This window comes from Ixodes scapularis, unplaced genomic scaffold (genome assembly GCF_016920785.2).
Source record: "Ixodes scapularis isolate PalLabHiFi unplaced genomic scaffold, ASM1692078v2 PGA_scaffold1__304_contigs__length_218370807, whole genome shotgun sequence".
In the NCBI taxonomy this organism is placed as follows: domain Eukaryota; kingdom Metazoa; phylum Arthropoda; class Arachnida; order Ixodida; family Ixodidae; genus Ixodes; species Ixodes scapularis.
Genome location: NW_024609846.1, coordinates 126918145 through 126938310, shown reverse-complemented (window position 1 = coordinate 126938310; position 20166 = coordinate 126918145). Strand labels below are relative to the sequence as shown.

The window sequence follows — 20166 nt, the reverse complement described above, 5'->3', positions numbered from 1 at the left end:
ACCTGCGCACCTTGATATAAGCGTCAGCGTCCCGTCCCGTCCGCATGCATCCGGGCCCTAGGGACTCATCGGCCCTCTGAGGGGGCGGCTGTACAGCAAGTAAGCCCGCCTGAACCGTTCACGCCTCAAGGCAAGCTGGCCATCTACAAGCCCACAGGAATGTCTCCCGCCTCATCCCCGGCCTGGTCGTGACGCGACATGACTCATGAAAAATTTTGCTGCCAGTGCCACGAACAGCCAGAGTGAAGTCGCGAAAAAGCATCCGATAAATCAACTCCTCTAGGAACCACCATTGTGAAGGGAGAGCCGTCCCTTTGCCCTTTGCCGTTCGTTGGGATGAGGCGAAGCAACAAGCCGTCTTGGGCCAGCAATTACAAATCGTAGTGCTCATTAACTGACCTGCCACCGTACTCAGTGTAAACTTTCATTTTCGCACATCTTCCTTCACCGGCTGACAAACTCGTCCTCCAGCGTTCTTGGTGTCAACTGGTATTCCCGCCATTTTTCTGACACCCGCTGACAAATTAGTCCACCAGCGTTGCCGGTGTCCACTGGTATCCCCATAATTTTTCTGACGCCCAGTGACAAACTCGTGCGCCAGAGTCCCCGGTGTCAACTGCTATTCCCGCAATGTTTTCGACGCCCGCTAACAAAAACCCAATTGCATCCCGGGCCTCGACAAGCTCTTCCTTGCTCGTCACTTCACCCCTAGCCACGATCTTTTGTCCACTCGTGCAGCTTCCGAAATCTGCAGAAAGTCCTGGCAGTTCCCCTTCTGCCAGTCGCTATCCTGCCTTCGAGCGACCATGTGGTGCCTCTTCTCCGCCTCCGAAAACGACTTTCCTACATCTTACCCGTGCTCCCCGTCACCTCCCCCCCCCCCCCCCCCCCCCGTTGCATCGCCCCCCTCCCAACCGCTATTCTGGGGTGCTCAAGCAAGCGCGTCCTCAACCTAGTCCTTCTAGTTCTTTTGGTTCTCGATTCGACGAGACACCTGCTGAGCTCTCCTGTGAGACAAGTCGACAAAATACCAACAGACTTTCTCTTGATGGGCATTGTTAGCGTCAGTGAACAACCCGCTCAACGAGTCCGTGGGACGCTCTGGGGACAACCAGAAGGAGAGGCATACCGACCGAGCTCCACGCCAGGCGCCATATCTATGTGGGATCGCTCCATAATAATCGCCGGCCGATTGGTCTGTGCTTCGCTCGTCTTCCAAGGAGTGGCAAAACACAACGATAAGACAGCGAACGGGTTTATTGTACTTCCCGATGGCCCGTCCTCAAGAGCCGGCAGTCCGGGCTCGCCGACCCTGGTTGTCGCCCGTCGTTCAGAGCTCGCAGTTGGAGTCCGTGTTCAGGCCTGCGGATCGTCCTTCACACGCCAGCGCTGCGTAGGTTAGCTGTTCCGGACGGTCATAGCTTGAGTCTCGCTGCGGAACCAATTCGGGATCGTCATGGCCTAGGCCGCTCTAGCCAGGGCTCGTCGTTCACACCGGTCCTGGTGCAAATTTCGCTATGAGTCAGGCCAGCTAGAACGGCTCCATCGCTCCTGCCCGGCCCCAGGCTTGCGCAGCAAGCGCTGTCACGCGGCAGCTCGCGTCTCTTCGGCCGACCGTTTTTCACGTGCCCTCCACCCCGTCGTCTTCCACCCTTGTCTCCCACAAGCTTGACAATTCAATGTTGTCATGTCCTCTCCGTGGTCACTAGGAAATGCTTTTAACCCTGAGGGTTCAATGTTGTCATGTCCTCTCTGAGGTGACTAGGAGATGCTTTCAACCTTGATGATTCAATGATTATAATGCAATTAAATGCAAAGGTGCAAGCGAGCTGGACAAGAAAGACGAAAATATTCCCTGGAGAAGGGGAACAAGAGGGACAAAGGACAAACACAAATCTCCAAACGCAGATGGGTGACAGGGGCGCGACCGAAAAATCCACCTGGTCCGGGTATCGAGCCCGGGACCTCTGCATTTCCACTGGAGCGCTCTACCAACTAAGCTAACCAGGGGTTAGACGTCAACAGAGCAAACAGGTTTTATCCGCTGCCACCAGTCTAACACCAACAAGGGTGAAAGGCTTGCATTTTAAGGTTATGATTATAATGCAATTAAATGCAAAGATGCAAACGAGCTGGACAAGAATGACGAAAATAATCCCTGGAGAAGGGAACAAGAGGGACAAAGGACAAACGCAAATCTCCAAATACAGCTAGGTGACTGGTGCACGACCAAAAAAATCCGCCTGGTCCGGGTATTGATCCCGGGACCTCTCCATTTTTAGGAAAATGTTCTACCAACTGAGCTAACCAGGAATCAGCTCAGTTGGATCTTGGGTTCCGGGTTCGATACCCGGACCAGGCAGATTTTTTCTGTCCCGCACCAGTCACCTAGCTGTGTTTAGATATTTTTGTTTGTCTGTTGTCCATCTTGTTCCCCTTCTCCAGGGTTTATTTTCGTCATTCTTGTCCAGCTCGCTTGCACCTTTGCATTTAATTGCATTATAATCATAAGCTTAAAATGCAAGCTTTTCACCCTTGTTGGTGTTAGACAGGTGGCAGCGGATAAAACCTGTTTGCTCTACTGACGTCTAACCCCTGGTTAGCTCAGCTGGTAGAGCGCTTCACTGGAAATGGAGAGGTCCCGGGTTCAATACCCGGACCAGGTGGATTTTGTCGGTCGCGCACCTGTCACCCAGCTGCATTTGGAGATTTGTGTTTATCCTTTGTCCCTCTTGTTCCCCTTCTCCAGGGATTATTTTCATTATTCATTGTTGTAAAGTCCACTCTGTTGTCACTAGAAGATGCTTTTAATTTTGAGTATTCATTGTTGTCATGTACTTTATGGAAACTAGGAGATGCTTTTAACCTTGACGATTCAATGTTGTCATGCCCTCTCTATAGTCACGAGGGGACTTTTAACCTTAAAAATTCTATGTTGTAATGCCTTCTATATGATAACTAGAAAATGCTTTTAACCTTGAGGATTCAATGATGTCGTGCCCTCTTTGTGGTCACTAGGAGGTGATTTAACCTTGAGGATTCAATGTTGTCATGTCCTTTCTATGATAACTAGGAAATGCTTTAACCTTGGGGATTTAATGATGTCATGTCCTCTCTGTGATCACTAGGAGATGCTCTTATCCTTGAGGATTCAATGCTGTCATGCCCTTTCTATGATCTGTAGGAGATGCCTTTAACCTTGAGGATTAAATGATGTCATGTCCTCTCTGTGGTCACTACGAGAGCTTTTAACCTTGAGGATTGAATGTTGCCATGCCCTCTCTGTGGTTACTAGGAGATGATTTTAGCCTTGAAGATTCAATGTTGTCATGTCCTCTCTGTAGTAGCTAGCATCATAGTAGAAAAACCCACTGACAAGGAGCTGAAAAGGACAAGAACCACACCCTCTCAGATAGTATTGTCCTTTTTAGCTCGATGTCTCTGTCCAGGCATAGCAGAGTTCTGGATCAAAATTTGGCTTTTGTCTGGGAGTTTAGAGTTGTGAAAAGCACGAAGAAGACAAATTAGAGCCAAACCTGACCTTCCTTGGCAAGGGTCTGGGTATTTTGGCACTAATTTGCCAAACAAGGGCCAAACTTAGGCTTCGCTGCCTGATAGTTCGGCTGTCGTCTGGCATCTTTGGGCCTAAATTGGCTAACAAATGCTAGAGTTAGGCTTGCTGCCCGGTAGTTCGGCTGATATTTGGCATTTTTGGGCCAAAATCGCCAAACAAATGCAAATGACCCGATTCATTTTCTATATCCACCTGTACATGCTCATCATCATCATCATCACTTCGTTATTATAGATTTTCTCTTTTATCATTTGTTAACATACTGTCGAAAAGGTAACCAGCACACTGCTGCACGGGCTTCTGCCTCTTGGTTACCTCAGGCTCTCGGCAATAAACACCTTGAAAGTTGGCTTTCACTTTTTGATAGTTTGGCTGTCAACTGGCAGCTACGGCTCAAAGTCGCCAAACAGGTGCCAGAACTAGGCTTACTGCCTTGCAGTTCGGCTGATGAGGTATTGGATGTACGCGGGTGGTCTGCAACATAATTAAATACAAATCAAGTTTTCTTCTGCTCGCCACTTTTGACTTTATTTTTTGTGTCTTGATTTCTCCAGGCAAAGGGTGGGCTGAATGTTTTGCCGCGGCTGAACCAGGCTTTGAAAACATATATTTCGTAAGATTGTGGTATTCGCGCGTAGTTACACACGCCAATATCGGTACGATCAATGAGACTGGTTCGACGTTGCAAAAACTGTTGCCATCGAGCAACCGCTGCGCTAGACTGATCTGCGCACGTCATTTAAACAGATATCATTATTAGGCGGCGCATTGCAAAAGCGAGTGTAGCTATGTGAGTGTCTTGCATTGCGATTGAGCACTGTCAAACCCTAACGATAACAAAAAGCGAAAGCGACAGTGGCTCTGTGGTATTGCGCTCGCTTCACATTTGGGGGAACTAAGATAAAATCTTGACGGGGACGATTTTTTTAAAAGTTAATTTTGAAGCATTCGACAGCATGGACCCAGACACTCCTTTCCCTCACAGTCCTTCCCTCCCCCCCCCCCCCCCCGCCCTCCCCCCTTACCAAAGGTGACATTTCAATACTCGGATACGAGATATGGAATGTCTTCACTTTCAGTCAAAAATGCAGAGGGAGCTTCGCTGCTTTGTTCGTACCCCTTAAACTTCGCCTTTTGCTAAGCCTCCCCACCCGCTTTTGTGTGTTCGACTGTCAGCGAGCGCGACGGCCGCATTAAGCAAATCAGAATGGTGGAGCGAAGCGCGTAACCTCACTCCGTAGGACGCGTAGTACTAAAACGCTTGGACGAAAATTTGTAACCTGATTTGTCACTCTGTCGGGCTGATGGGGTCACTGGGCCTGTTGTTTGCGCCGTTTGCCACGTTATAGGTAGGGTGTGTACTTTCCGGTTTTAACCGAAAAACATCGATAAACATCCGTCGGTGACAAAAATATAAAATCGGTTAAAACTGAAAAACACCGGTGGTTGGATATTTTCGCCCTGGTTAAAACCGAAAAACACCGGTCGTTGCATGTTTCCGACCTAGCAAAACCCTTTCCCTGTAGAGGTTCGTCAAACGTGTTATCTCGTGGATCCTGCATTCTTCCAGTGTTTATACATGGCTTGCACGTGGCGTCAGTCCGACCTCCTTTCTGGCGGTCAAAAGCGTCTAGTGAACGCGTTGGAAGCTAAGCTCTCACACGCCTTTCCCCTATTGTGTCTACCATGGCCACCTTTTGTGGAAAAGTTAACGCAGGAGAGGGTAGGCTCTCACGTGCCCTTTTCCCATTGTGTCTGGTCAAGTAATGTCGGTGCAAGCCATGTATTCAGAGGTTGCCGTGGTTCCTGGAAGACACTGCCAACGTCCGTGTCGTACAGGAGCGTGCGTTTTCATAATTGCGGGTTGTGAACCGCGAGGAACGTGCTGCCATGACGGATGCAAGCCTCTCGAAGTATGCTTGCATCTACTATAATAACTAAGAATGAAAATAGATGCTTCCTAGAGAAGAAGCGTATGAAATATGTGAATAAAATTGGAACTCTCTGTCTGTGATCCATCGCATTTTTTTCCACCGATAATCACCGATTTTAGCCTAGTCGTGAGACGTTCCACTGAAATGCACCGGTGCTTTTAAAATAAATGAACACCGAAAAACATCCGCCGATTTTTCTCACTAATAAACACCGGAAAGTACACACCCTAGTTATAGGCAACCTGCAATGCAGTTTAGCGCTACACGTCGCGCCATCTAGCGGCTGCAAAATAATGAAACTGGGTAGGCCAGGGTCGCGGGGGGTCGCGGGTCGCGGGGCTGCGGGCGGGCGCGTCCAGAAACCACGTGTGAACGTTGCATTTCGGATCGGCGTGAGCTTTTTTGGAACCGTTTTTCGTAAAAGTAAGTCCCAACTTCACGTCTCTATAACCTCACCGGGTTCCTGTGACATCTCGACTACTCCTAGAGTTCCCCCCAAAAATAAACGTTGCGACTGCTGCATGAAAGACGGTCACAGTCGCGAAGGTGACTCAAGCGTTGAACTTCACAGCTTCCCCAGCTTCTCTTCGAGATCTTGGGAAGCGACACGGCGACAGAAGTGGATGACTGCAGTGCGACGCAACAAGTAAGTGAATTTTACAGAAACTGTTGGGGGGGGGGGGGGGGGGGGGGGAGTGAACAAAAATCTATGTGCAGACTTGGAAGGTGGTCGGAGGAATTCATTTTGCAGACTACTCGGCAAAATAACATATTTATACAAGTTGTATTACGAGTTGCTTTGACAGCCACATCAGGGAAATACGATAGGAACAATCGGGCCGATTGTTGCTTCGCTGTGACGTCGAGAATCGGGCGATCAGGTCTTCAAGCGAAAGGCCCGTCGGCCCGTTCCGCCACTCCTAATGCCGTTCGGCACGCGTGGTCGCAACCAAAACTTTTCAAACCTGCGAGTTTTCAAAAAGTGGATTTTCGTAGTACAAAGTTTTGTTTGTTTCAGCAACCAAATTTAATGCTGAGTCTGGTAACAAAAGTGGCGGCGTGCAGAAAGCAGAATGCTAAAGTTTTTCATTAGAAAATCTCGTGCGAAGCGTAAATATCCTTCTTACACGTACACTTATTTGTTGCCTGTCGCCATTTTACACCAGGCTTTGCAATGTGCGTACGGTTCTGTAGCATGCAGAGTTTGGTTCTGATTACCCAAATTTTATTCTAGTGTGTGTGGACATCGGGAGGAGAGGACGGCCGAGCGAGGCGCGAGCGGGGGCCAGCCGGCGAGGAAAGAGGAAGAGCGGGCTGCGCGAGGCTGGGGTCGGGCAGGAACGATAGAGCCGTTCTGGCTGGTCTGGACCGGCAGAAGCGGCGAACCCTGATCATACTGGCCTAGTCCATGACGATCCCGGAGTGGTTCCGCAGCAAGACTCTGGCTTTGATAGCCCGGAACAGCTGGCCTACGCAGCACTGGCGTGGGAAGGGCGATTCGCAGGCCTGGACACGGGCTCCGACTCGAAGCCGGGCAACCGGGATCTACAATAAACCCATTCGCTGCCTCCTCGTTGTGTTCTGTCACTTCCTGGGAGACGAGCGAAGCAAAGACCGATCGGGCGGCCACAAGTAGTGAAGACAACTGAAACTGGTGTCCAAATGACGACTCTAGAATATTCTCTAAACACTTGGACCTATCAAGACTCCGATGGTCTTAAAGAAACCGCATAAAAGAAGCAGGGACATGGCACGCAGGTGCACACGGGGACGGGTAAAATCGGGGTCGCTGCCGCTCGCAACGGCCCGACGGGCAAACTGGCCGCCCCATTAACAGAGACGCCTCCGCTTGTGGCGCTGAATGGAGTACTCTCGTGGCGCCGCCTGGCCATTGCCGGCTGCCTATAGAAATAGGCGGGCCACGTAGGTTCGGTCTCCCAAATGCGCTTTTCAGTGGTCTGTTGCTTTTGTGCGTGGCAGACGCGGCCGTGCTTTTTGGTTGTAAACGGCCGGAATACGTCCACGTCAATTTTTCGGTGCGAAACCTCCTTTCTTGACTGTGTTTTTGGGCTGCCCGAGTCGGATTATGCATATATCAAAAATTACATGATGCTGCTTTTATTAGTAAGTACACTAAAAACATGCTTCTGATAGTAGTTCTTTCCTCTCAACCTTCGCGGTTTTTTATGTTTTAATATTTTGTGTCTTGCTTGGCATGAAATCAGTCTTAATTATATTCCATTATTTGCATTTTCATTTTACAGAGAAGTATGACATTTGTATATATTGCCGCGCGCAGGGTCACGGACTTGTAGAAGGTTCTCGTTTATTCTTGCTGCGGACCAATGAGGTAGAGGGGCTTAGAGTGATAAACCGGAAGTTCGGAAGTGGCACCCCCCCGGTTGCCGCCATGTTTTACGCAAATATGACCACTCGTCACGTGACCTCTCAAGAGCGGTGACGTCACAGGTAAGATGGCAGCGCCCAGAGCTGGCGGATGCGAGTCTGTTCGGTGCGCGGCAGCCGTGATGTGCAGCTGCTTTCCGACGATTTCGTGCTTTTTCGTGCTCGCTGACGCAGGTATAATATGAAAATATGAAGGAATGAGACTTTGTACCGTTTTTGCGCAAGATCGCTCTGGATTATCTGGATATTAACACCTGTGAGACAGCATCAGCCGTATCGCCGTACCGGTGCTCGGATTCGGTATCTGTTCGAGGATCGATAAAACTTTGAGTGGTTTTAGCATAAAATTTTCGCATTCTCTTAGCTTTGTTTGAACGTTGGAATGTCTGAGAATCGATGCGAAAGGTATAGGTCGCGTTAGGACCTAGGAGAAGTTGTTCCAGCCCTGCGTCACCGAATAACCATAGCAACTTTTAGCGAGGAAGCTCTTGCGATCTTTAACCCTTTGTGCTAATCGACGATTCTACATTCGATCGCTTTTCTTCCTTTTTTGGTGAGTGCGAAGTGCACACTTATTTTCAGCTACGAGGATGACGTTTTATTGAGTGTGGGGATGAATAAATCGTCGCAGGCACCTGCTTCAAAGCTATTTGACTTGCAATAAGAACAACTGTTTTGGTGTATGCATAGATTAACTGCAGCTTTTTCTCTTTCGTAATATTTATTGCAGCAATACTTTTTTTCGTCAAGAGTGCATTGTATTAGTAGGTCAATTATTTACTTTTTCTAATTACCTGGATAAGATTATTCATATTTGTGTTCATCCCTTGCCTGAAGAGCAGTCTTGTTGAAAAATGTTGACCACCCCTTTCGGTCTCTTCAATAGACTTTTTTGAAAAGTGTGGGTTGCCTATACTTCGTATCATTGTAAAGGGCAACCACCACAGCCCCCTCGAACCAATCAGAGAGACAGAGCGAAGGTGTGTGACAAATCTATGCAGACGAGCACTCTGAATGACATGTTGTCATGTGCCTCTCTCCAACGTGCATATTGACTCACCGAGAGTGTAGCCTTTGCCGTTTGCCAAATTGGGATGAAACGAATTACAGTAGCTACTACTCTAATTACCCCAGGCTTTCATACTTTGGCCATTTGTTCGACAAGAATGTTATGTCCGCCATCACTGTGAACTCGGCTCGGCACCTATTGGACTCGAATGCTGCATTAGCATTCGACATGAACTGGGGCCCATTTGTGTGATCTACGCCGAAAAAAATGGTAACAGTTGTGTTGCTTGATGGGGTTCTGCAAAGGGTCTATTGTGTCATATATATAGAAAGTGTCCTGCTATATAACAATGCATCAACACATACTATTAAAGTATATGCTCAGAGGTGTGTTTGTTTTTGCAATTAAGAAGTTACAGCAGTGTGCTTTAATGTTATTATCATGTGTGTAGTTTGAAGTATCCTCTCTGCAATGCCTACGAAGGCCCCTGGAGGGAATAAATTAATAAATAACATTTTCACATCATTGGAGTTGGTTTTCGGATGTGCCACATGTTCAGGAGAAGTGGAATGAGTGCAGCCCAATGCAACAAGTCTGCCAGTCTGGTATGTCCCATTAATTATTATTGAAGGGTCAGAGATGCGAGTGCCCCCAAAAGGACCTGCGCGTGCGGTGAACACAATTCTTGGTGTATAAACTCTCGAGGCGTAAAGGCAAGCGGAAATAGGTTTATCTGGTTAGTGTATCAAATATGTTTATTTCCACTTGATTACATAATTATTGATTTTTAGTTAATGGTTTCAGAATGAGTTCTTTCTGCGACAGTCTCCTGTCAGGCGTTGAGTCGTAATACCCGGGGACCTTGTTGTGGGATGACGCTCCTGGCACGTCGGTGTTCAGTTTGGTCGAGTAGCAATTTTGACCGACTGATGCCGTCTTGTAATCATACGTCATGTGCGGCCACTGACATCTGATGCACTGAAGCTGCAGGGCTGGCTTCTAATCCACAAAATTTCCCTGGTAGTTTTCTGCATCAATGCAGCAAGCTCGGGCATGTATTGGTTATGTGGCTGTGCCTTTTGCTGTACCGTTGACTTGATAGCTGGCAACAATGTTTGTTTGCTATCCAAGGCACTTCACTTCCATTTCGTAATGGAGATTTATTCTGCATCCCGCGACCACTGCAACTTGTGTAAGTCTCATGTGGCAAAGTGAAGTCTGGTGATGCTTGCAGACCACTTTTGAGAGCAACCAACCATTCTATTTCTTTAAGTCACTGAGCGGCATTCTCCCTCAAAGTTGTAAATCGTGTGCTTCGTGGCGTGGACACAGACAATTAGTGTCAGCAAATTATTACGTATTGTCCCTGGACGACAACCGACACCAGATCAACTCTCTCTGCATTGCCGCTCACCTGCTTTGTCGTGCTTACCTCCCGTCCAGATGAAGTAGATCACGAGCTTCGGGGTAATGTCGACACCAGGGACAAAGACCGCCGAAGATAATCCTCAATCTTCCGCGGACACTCGTCGAGACGTGGTCGAGGGTCATTCGGCACGAACCTTTGCAGGCCAATTCATTGGTACGGGCACCTCCAGTAGACATGGTTGGCCTCATGCAGTAGTAGCAGAGTGGTTTTCGGTCGGCCATTCGCAATACCTCCGTTTTCCTCGGTGTACTTTGTTTAGCGCGGACCTACACTGGTTCTTCCCGATGTCGGGAATGCTTCGGCGTTGGGGTGTCTCGTTGAATTGGCATTCAATAATAACAGGTAGCCGGTGGTGGTCGTTGTGACTTTGAGGCAGAAGTCGCCCTCAGTTCGTCAGATGCCGCTTCACTCAAAGAAGTCTCCAGTTGAAATGCCTGTCAAACTGCTTCTGAAACAATCTCGGCGATCAAAATAAAACCCGGGCAACTGATGGCAGGAACTAGCTTCCTTATCTCCTCCCGGACACCGTTGTGGATGATGTCACGGATGCCTGGCGTCGAAGTTGCAGCTGGACAACTCGAGTGTCGAGACGCTGGGGAGTTGTTGATAGGGACAGGCTCGGGCCTGCAGTGTACATTCAATGTTAGAAGCCTCATTTATATGAACCCTTCGACTGTTGTCGTGGGGTTGCGGACAAGGCTGCTGAAGGTGTTGTCCCTCACATGAGGGACATGGGATTCTTAGCTTCTTGTCTTCTGTAGCATCAGGGTTGGCGTGGGTGCTCGATCAGAAGCAAAAGATCCTCCACGAAGGTGGTGACGCTCTCGTTGGGGCTGTGTCCTGGACAGAATCAGGAATTCGGCTCTCTCTCGTCAATGTTGACTGATGAACGTGCACTTCAGCTCGATCTTGCAAACTTCCCACGACGTTAAGGAAGATTCGTGGTTCTCAAACCAGTGCCTCGCAGTTTCTTCCACGAGAAGTATAGGTTCTGCAGGAGCTGGTTGTCCATCTACCTACTGTGGCGGGCGACACGGACATATTGTTCAATCCAGCCCTTGATGTCTTACGCACCTTGCGTGAAAGTGCATCAGAGTGTGAGATGCAACGGGCATGCAAACGATGGTGGGAGCGGACGTGGTTTGCTGTTACAGGTTTGTCATTGTTGGCTTAGTCAGCTTCGGTTTTTCTGGCAAAAGACCTAATTCCGGTGGTTCTTGCTGATAGCAGCGACTGGCTTGGATTTCAAGTTCTTCGTGGTGTATTTCCGAGTTTCGTCCTTGTGGTACTCTCTCGTCTTGCAGTTTTTCTGCCAGGATCGGGATAGGACTTGGTTCACGGCTTGCCGGGGGTTTAAGACTTGGGAGAATGTGCCCCCCGTGTCTTCTTATCGGGCAACTCGGCTGAGGAGCCGCCAGGGTCCACACAGAGTGAAGGGCTATGGATAAAGTGCGCAGCACCTCCACCAGAACATACAATGACAGCTGAGCATGGCCTGGAACTTTCCAGAATAATAAATATTGATAGAAACTAGGACTGGAGCAAGCATCAGTTACAATATAACAAAACAGACAGAAGAGAGTCTACCATGACCACTAAAGAAGCTGCATTGCTTTAGTGGAATTCTGTTCAAATAAATCCTCTCCTTCGGGGTTTGGCGACTGCCGAGGACGAGCTGAACTGAAATGGATGTGGGACCACTTTTCTGGTAACGAGCCGCTGCAGACTGTCGTCGCAAAGCGGCGTGAACGGGTAGACTAGGTAGGATAACACGCGCGATGAAATGTCCATACAGCTTGCAATTCGCGTAACGAGTGTTGATGAAACTTTGGTGTCGACGAAACGTGCGACAGAACAGCAGAATCAATACCAACAGCAACACCTGTGCTCCGTGAAAGTACACGTCTACGCCACAGCAATTTAGTAGGCAGCACAGCATCACCTAAAGGGCGGCACAGGAACTACTAGCTTGAAGGCAGCTCTCCGGCGCGCCGCACACCTGTGCTCCGTGAAAGTGCACGCCTACGCCGGAACAATTTGGGAACCACTACAGCATCACTTAGCACGGTGCGGGAACTGCAAGCGTCAAGGCAGCTCTCCGATGCACCGCAGAACGAAAGTGGGCCTTCGGTCATTTGAACGAAGCGGCACCACGATTGCACACTGCCAAGCACGAATCATACAATTTCCGTCGCTAAACTGTGTATCCAAATATATTGCACACGCTTCACTGCAGATCTTGAAGGTTCCGATGGTCAACGCGGGCACAGAAACGTTGCCTTAAAATTTATCCTAGCGCTGTCCGAATGAATCCGAGGTCCGAGCAACGTAGGGCCGATTGTCTCTTTCGTGGCAACATCCCCGTCGGTCACTAGCGGAATTCACACCGTTCCTCCGTATTTTCACGTTATACCTACGTCAGACACCACACTGAACTCTGAAGTCGCTTTCGACCGGCCTCATATGACAGCTTCCGCGTTTGAAATCAACTCGCCGAGACGAACGACAACCAACAAAGCATCCGACAAGCTCCGGCCCAGCTGGGGCCAGCCGCTGCATGGGCGCTGCCATCTTTCCTGTGACGTCACGTCTTTGGTTTGGTCATGTGACGAGTGGTCAAATTTGCGTACAATGGCAGCCGCCTTATGGGGGTCACTTTCGAGTGCAGACCGGAACCCCGGTTTATCGCTCTAAGCCCCTCTACCTCGTTGCTGCGGACATAACTTCCATCGTTTATCCCTGCTTTTGTTTTTCTAGAAAGTGCGTGTTCATTCTCGCCCCAAGCGCGCTACGCTCGAACCTTCTCCGTCGAATCTTCGAGATAGTGACTCACTCTAGATAAGAGGCCGCCCGCGACCTTGTTGAGTCAGTTTTCGCCCCAGCGTTTGACTCTGCTCTTTCGCCGACTTCGACGCCCGCGACGTTCTGCTGTTATCTTTTATTTCCTTTTCATTTTTGGGCACAAGTTCGCCCCCATTAAACGTTTCAGTTTCGCCAGTTATTTGTTTCCTCGCCCGTTCATTCGCGACATTTTGGTGGAGGTGCGGGGTACTGCATGTCCGTGCAGCACACCCCTCCAAGTTCCCTCAGTACAAGTCCGAACCCAAGCTCCGGAGGACCCGACGAAGACCATATCGAGACCCGATCAAGTCGCCGCATTCAAGGTCTACCCCCGGAACACGGACTTCTGCCACCCACGACCAAGCCGAAGACGACGATGGCCAACCAGGCGCAGACCCCGGCCACTTCTGCCGTCGTGTACCTGCATGCCGGTCGCACCCAGGACTCCAACGCCTTTCCACGGAGACGTCCACGAGGACATTGAAGACTGGCTGCAACACTATGAACGTGTAGCCCGCCACAACGGATGGTCGACTGAGCAACGCCTCCACAATCTCTACTTCACGCTTGAAGGAACTGCGAGGCACTGGTTTGAAAACGACGAAGCGTCCTTCACTACGTGGGAGTCCTATGCCGCCGAGTTGAAGCGAACGTTCCTCAACCACCACCGTCGGCAGCGAGCGGAGGACCTTCTCCAAACTAGGGTGCAGGGCCCCAACGAAAGCGTGACCAGCTTCGTAGAAGATGTCATGCGCCTATGCGCCGAGCCGATCCCGAGGCAGCCGAGGAGAAGAAGCTTCGCGTCCCTATGCGTGGTGTGAAGGCTGAAATTTTTGGGGGCCTTGCGCGCAATCCCCCGACAACCGTCAACAGTTTTGTGGCTGAAGCCACTAACATCGAGCGCGCGCTGTCGGCCCGAGCAAGCCACTACCATTGACTCGCCGGCGTGCCTGCTCCTCCAACCGACGCATCTTGCCGTCTAGACCTGAACACCACCAATGTCGACGGCCTTCGCGAAATCGTCCGCGACGTTGTCCGGGAGGAGCTCCGGAAGCTGCTATCCGCCGCTGACCGACCCGCCTCGCTCTCCATCGCCGAGGTCGTGCGGGAAGAGGTGCAGAGAGCCATTCAGCCAGAGGCTCCCAGAAGCGTAGCAGTCCCCGAAGAACCGACACTAACTTACGCCGCAGTGGCCCGACGGCCACCGCCTCCTCCTCGCGCCTGTCGCGCCGCCCCGACTTCTGTCTCCTGCGCCGCCGCACGACCGACGCCCCGACGACCAGGTCCAGTACGCCTGCCAGGCGCCCCGCGCACCCCGGAAGACCGACGTGTGGAGAACGCCCGACCGACGCCCTCTATGCTTCCACTGCGGGGAAGCAGACCACACCTACCGCCGATGTCCATACCGGGCTGCGCGGGTTCCACCCGAACGACCCGCGCCCCCGTTATGGTGAACGGACTCGGGAGATTGACGAGTACCTGCGACGACCAGAGTCCCCCGAGCCTGCGCACCGCCGAGAGTCCCGGTTGCCGTCGCCACGACGTCCAGCTGCGCCGATGCACCGACCCCGACGTGAAAGCCTGTCACCCCTCGCTCCTCGCCGGGGAAACTAGGCGCGGCAACCCCTGGAGGTGGAGTTGCCGAAGACGACCGACGCCAAGATCCTCCACGAACTTCGGAGGACCCCCGCTCAAACACCATCAGAGACCGAAACGACGCTTCTGCAACAGTAAAGAATAACCTAAACGACGTCCACGACGCGTCGGCTCTCGTCGACACCGGAGCAGACTACTCCGTCCTGAGTGGGAGGCTCTCCCAACGCCTTCGGAGAGTGACGACGCCGTGGGATGGCCCACAGATACGAACCGCCGGGGGACATCTTATCACGCCAGTCGGAAGATGCACTGCTCGCGTCGAGATTCACGGCGAGACGTGTCCGGTAAAGTTCGTCGTTCTGCGAGACTGTGCGAGAGACGTTATTCTCGGAATGGACTTCTTGTGCGAATACGGCGCCGTCATCGACCTGGAAACCAACGAGTTGAGGCTGCGGAAGCCTGGTGTAGTGTCCGAGGATCACAAAACTACGACAGCCACGTCAGCTACAGTGAGTGTACTCTCCGACCACGTAAACTTGCCCCCTCGCTCGAGTGTACTTGTGCCTGTCGCGACCGAAAAAGGCATCTGCGGAGAAGCTTTGCTGAAAGTTAGCGTCGAACTGCTATTAGCAAGAGGGATCGGCGTCGCAAGAGGCATCGCGGAGCTCCAATACGGACGCACTATTGCACTTATAACGAACTTCCGACAGGAGGTTCAGCACCTTACGAAAGGAACCGCCGTGGGTCATGCCGAGGAACTCCCCGACTCAGCCGCTATCGCCGGAGTATCAGAAGACCTCTCCTCGTGGCCACACGAGACAACGCCGCCTTCGCAGTTCGACATCAAGCCAACCCTGCCTACCCCACAACGGCGACAACTCGGCGACCTGCTCGCCGAGTTCAGTGAGTGCTACTCCACGTCGTCAAAGGTACGCCAAACGACGGTTGGGAAACATCGAATTGTTACTGATGACGACGCACTTCCCGTTCATCGATCGCCGTAACGTGTTTCGGTGAAAGAGAGAGAAGTCATCCAGAAGCAAGTTAAAGAGATGCTCGACGACGACATCATCCAGCCCTCAAACAGTCCGTGGGCTTCACCGGTGGTCCTGGTGAAAAAGAAGGACGGGACTCTTCGGTTCGGCGTGGACTATCGTCGACTGAACGCCGTAACGAAAAAGGACGTCTACCCGCTGCCCCGCATCGACGACACTTTGGACCGGCTGCGCCACGCCCGATACTTTTCGTCGATGGACCTCAAGAGTGGGTACTGGCAGATCGAGGGTCGACGAACGGGATCGTGAGAAGACTGCCTTCGTCACACCGGACGGACTGTACGAATTTAAAGTGATGCCGTTTGGACTGTACACAGCACCGGTGACCTTCCAGCGCGTAATGGAATACCGTCCTCGCAGGCTTGAAACGGCAAAGCTGTCTCGTCTACCTCAATGACGTCGTGGTATTCGCAAGCGACTTCGACGAGCACATGAGACGTCTGCGAGCCGTGCTACAAGCTATCCAGAATGCTGGACTGACGCTCAAGCCGTCAAAATGTCAGTTCGCTTACGGCGAGCTTAAATTCTTGGGCCATGTCGTGAGTGCTGAGGGTGTAAGCCCTTACCCGGCAAAGACATCCGCTGTCGCCACATTTCCGAAGCCATCAGACAAGAAAGCCGTAAGAAGATTTCTTGGACTGTGCGCTTACTACAGGTGTTTCGTTCGCGATTTCGCCAAGATTTCTGCACCACTCACGCAACTGACGAAGGAAGACGTGAACTTTCAGTGGGGGGAGGAGCAAGAACAAGCGTTCGACGAACTGAAGGAAAGACTCCAGTCGCCCCCTATCCTGGGACACTTCGATCCAGCAGCGGACACGGAAGTTCTCACGGACGCCAGCAACGCCGGACTCGGTGCGGTACTCGTCCAAAGACGAGACGGAGCAGAAAGGGTGATCGCTTACGCAAGCCGGGCACTGTCCAAGGCAGAAAAAAATTACTCAACGACCGATAAGAATGTCTCGCTGTCATCTGGGCGTTAACCAAGTTCCGACCGTACCTGTACGGGATCCCGTTTCGCGTTGTCACGGACCACCACGCTCTCTGTTGGCTCGCCAACCTCAAGGACCCGTCAGGACGCCTCGCTCGCAGGAGTCTCCGGCTGCAAGAATTCGACGTAACCATTGTTCATAAATCCGGCCGCAAGCATAATGACGCTGACTGTCTAGGGCTCCAGTCGAACCTCCAATCTCCGGCACCGACGACGATGACGACGCCCGTTTTCTGGGCGCACTTACGCTACCGACATGAGGGCACTGCAACGCGACGACACGGAACTTCGCTCCGTGATCGACCACCTCGAAGGTCGAGGAGGCTCTGTCCCACGGGTCTTTTCTCAGGACCTACCGAGGTTTGTCCTGCGGCGAGGCGTGCTCTTCAGAAAGAATTTCGGAACCAGCGAAACTCCCTGGCTACTGGTTGTCCCTATCAGCCTCCGAGAAGAAACTTTTCAAGCGTGCCACGACGACCCAACGGCCGGACATCTTGGCTACAGCAGGACCCTTGCCCGGATTCGTGACAAGTACTACTGGCCAAAACTCCCGAAGACTGTTCATCTGTACACACGGTCATGTCACGAGTGCCAACGGTTTAAAAAACCTCCCACGAGACCTGCGGGATTCCTGCAACCGAGATCGACCCCTACTACGCCTTTCCAACATATTGGAATGAATTTGCTTGGGCCCTTCCCGCCATCGACGTCGGGGAACCGCTGAATAATCGTTGCCACGGATTACCTTACCTGGTACGCGGAGACGAAAGCGCTTCCGTCGAAAACAGCGGTGGAAGTCGCCAAGTTTTTCGTCGAGTCTATTCTCCTTCGACATGGCGCCCCCGAGGTCTTGATAACCGACCGAGGGTCATCGTTCTTGGCCCAGCTCACGCAAGAGATCCTTCGGCTCAGCCACACCAGCCACCGTCGGACCACGACGTACCACCCGCAGACCAACGGGCTAACGGAGCGGCTCAACAAGGCGATCGCCGACATGAGCTCTATGTACGTCGACGTAGGGCACAAGACGTGGGACGAAGTATTACCATACATCACATTCGCCTACAACACCGCAGCTCAAGAAACAACCGGGTTTACGCCATTCGAGCTGGTGCATGGAAGAAAAGTGACGACCGTGCTGCACGCGATGCTGCCCCATGAGCCTGTGGATGACGGATGCGACGATGCCCATGCGGTCAGTCAGAGAGCAGAAGAAGCACGCCAACTAGCCCGCCTTCGAATCCACGATCAACAGCGTGTCGACGCTCGCCGGTACAATCTTCGTCGCCGCGCGGTCTACTTCCAGCCCGGAGACAGGGTGTGGGTGTGGACACCGATCCGCCGCCGTGGTCTCAGCGAGAAACTGCTGAAGCGCTACTTTGGGCCTTACAAGATCATCCGACGCCTCGGAGATCTGAACTACGAAGTTCTTCCCGACGGAACACGACCATCAACCAGACGTCAGCCGCGACCCGAGGTGGTGCACGTCGTCCGGCTGAAGCCGTATTATGAACGATAGCACTTTCCACCGTCGTCAACGTGTGAACAGTGAACTGTGAACTGTGGCTCGCGATTCTGCTGTCCTTTAGTTGTGGACTTGTTTTTCGCTTTGTGCTGCATCGGGACGATGCGCTTTTAAAGGGGGGTATAATGCCGCGCGCAGGGTCACGGACTTGTAGAAGGTTCTCCTTTATTCTTGCTGCGGACATAACTACCATCGTTTATCCCTGCTTTTGTTTTTCTAAAAAGTGCGTGTTCATTCTCGCCCCAAGCGCGCTATGCTCGAGCCTTCTCCGCCGAATCTTCAAGATAGTGACTCACTCTAGATAAGAGGCCGCCGGCAACCTTGTCGAGTCAGTTTTCGCCCCAGCGTTCGACTCTGCTCTTTCGCCGACTTCGACGCCCGCGACGTTCTGCTGTTATCTTTTATTTCCTTTTCATTTTTGGGCACAAGTTCGCCCCCATTAAACGTTTCAGTTTCGCCAGTTATTCTTTGTTTTCTCGCCCGTTCATTCGCGACAATATGTCGAAAATGAGCTGTTTGTAATTATAGGGATTTAATAAACTTCTGGGAGCGTTTGAAAAAAATTTGTTCGTCCGTTTATGTTATTGATATGCGACAAATGATAGGCAATGTCCTATACAACACAGACTTGCACGACGTTCGGCCAATATGGAGCAGACGTATTATAGAGTATTCGCACAATATTGCGCGAACACTAGACTGGGGCAAAACGACTGTACAGAAATACCTGCTGAATATCGAACGGTGGTGCAAAACTAGACATTTGAGCGATATTGGAACCGACTTTAAACCGGTACTGGCACTACACTGCCAAGTATCGCCGTGCTGCTTGAGAGCGGAAATGATGCGATCTGACTATCCTGTTTCCTACGCTTATTCAATTTAAATTTCTTATGGGGCGGAGAAAAAACTTATGTGGCACACCAGAGAAATTCAATAATTCGGCAGGCCTCTAAGCTTTCTTTGGCACTTTTGGCACTTCTTTAGCACTCCGGTGGCTAGCCAGAGAAGAGCCAAATTCGCCATGCCCCGAATCCCGAAATTAGAATTTTCTTCGGCAGTTATGGCTGAAGTCTGGCACTTACTTTGGCACAACTGTGGTGAACCAGAGGAAAGCCAAACTCTGGCATGTCTGAAATACCCAAATTAGGCGTTGCTTTGGCAGTTATGGCTCCGTTATGGCACTTAATTCGGCATTCTTGTGGCGGACCAGAGAAAAGACAAACTTTGGCATGTCCGAAATACCCAAATTAGGCGTTGCTTTGGCGGTTATGGCTCCAGTATGACACTTCGGCACTGCTGTGGCGGACCAGAGAAAAGCCAAACTTTGGCATATTCTAAATACCCAAATTAGGCGTTGCTTTGGCAGTTATGGCTCCAATATGGCACTAGTTGGGAACGTATGAGGCGGACCAGAGAAAAGCCAAACTTCGGCATGCCCTAGTATCGTCCAACTAGGGTTATAGTATGGCAACGTGCTTTGTCACTGATGAACGCTACGGTGCCAAACCTAACGACAAAAGTTGGGCCCTTAAGTTTGCCAGACCTTGTGGGGTCTTGTCGGCCCCCCTCTCGTCGACAACCGGACGCCGGCGCCTGAGGACTCGTTTTCGGATGCCGCCGTGGCGAAGGCGGCGCCTTTGAAGCTTGGTGCCCGAGTACCTCCTGCCTCGGGACCCATCTTGAAGACGTTGGCGGCGTTGGTGGTGGACATCCAGGACCCCCCCTCCCGGACAGCGTCGGCGCCCGAGGCCCTGCACGTGCTACGGGAAAGATGGGAAAGAAGAGGCTCCGGCCGGTCTGGTG

General features: G+C 51.5%; 1 non-coding gene across 1 annotated transcript; it reads left to right on the top strand.

Moving 5' to 3' along the window:
• The first annotated feature begins 2593 nt into the window (after positions 1 to 2593).
• Positions 2594 to 2668, top strand: Trnas-gga. The gene has a single exon. It is a non-coding gene; the product is annotated as a tRNA-Ser (tRNA).
• The last annotated feature ends 17498 nt before the right edge of the window (positions 2669 to 20166 follow it).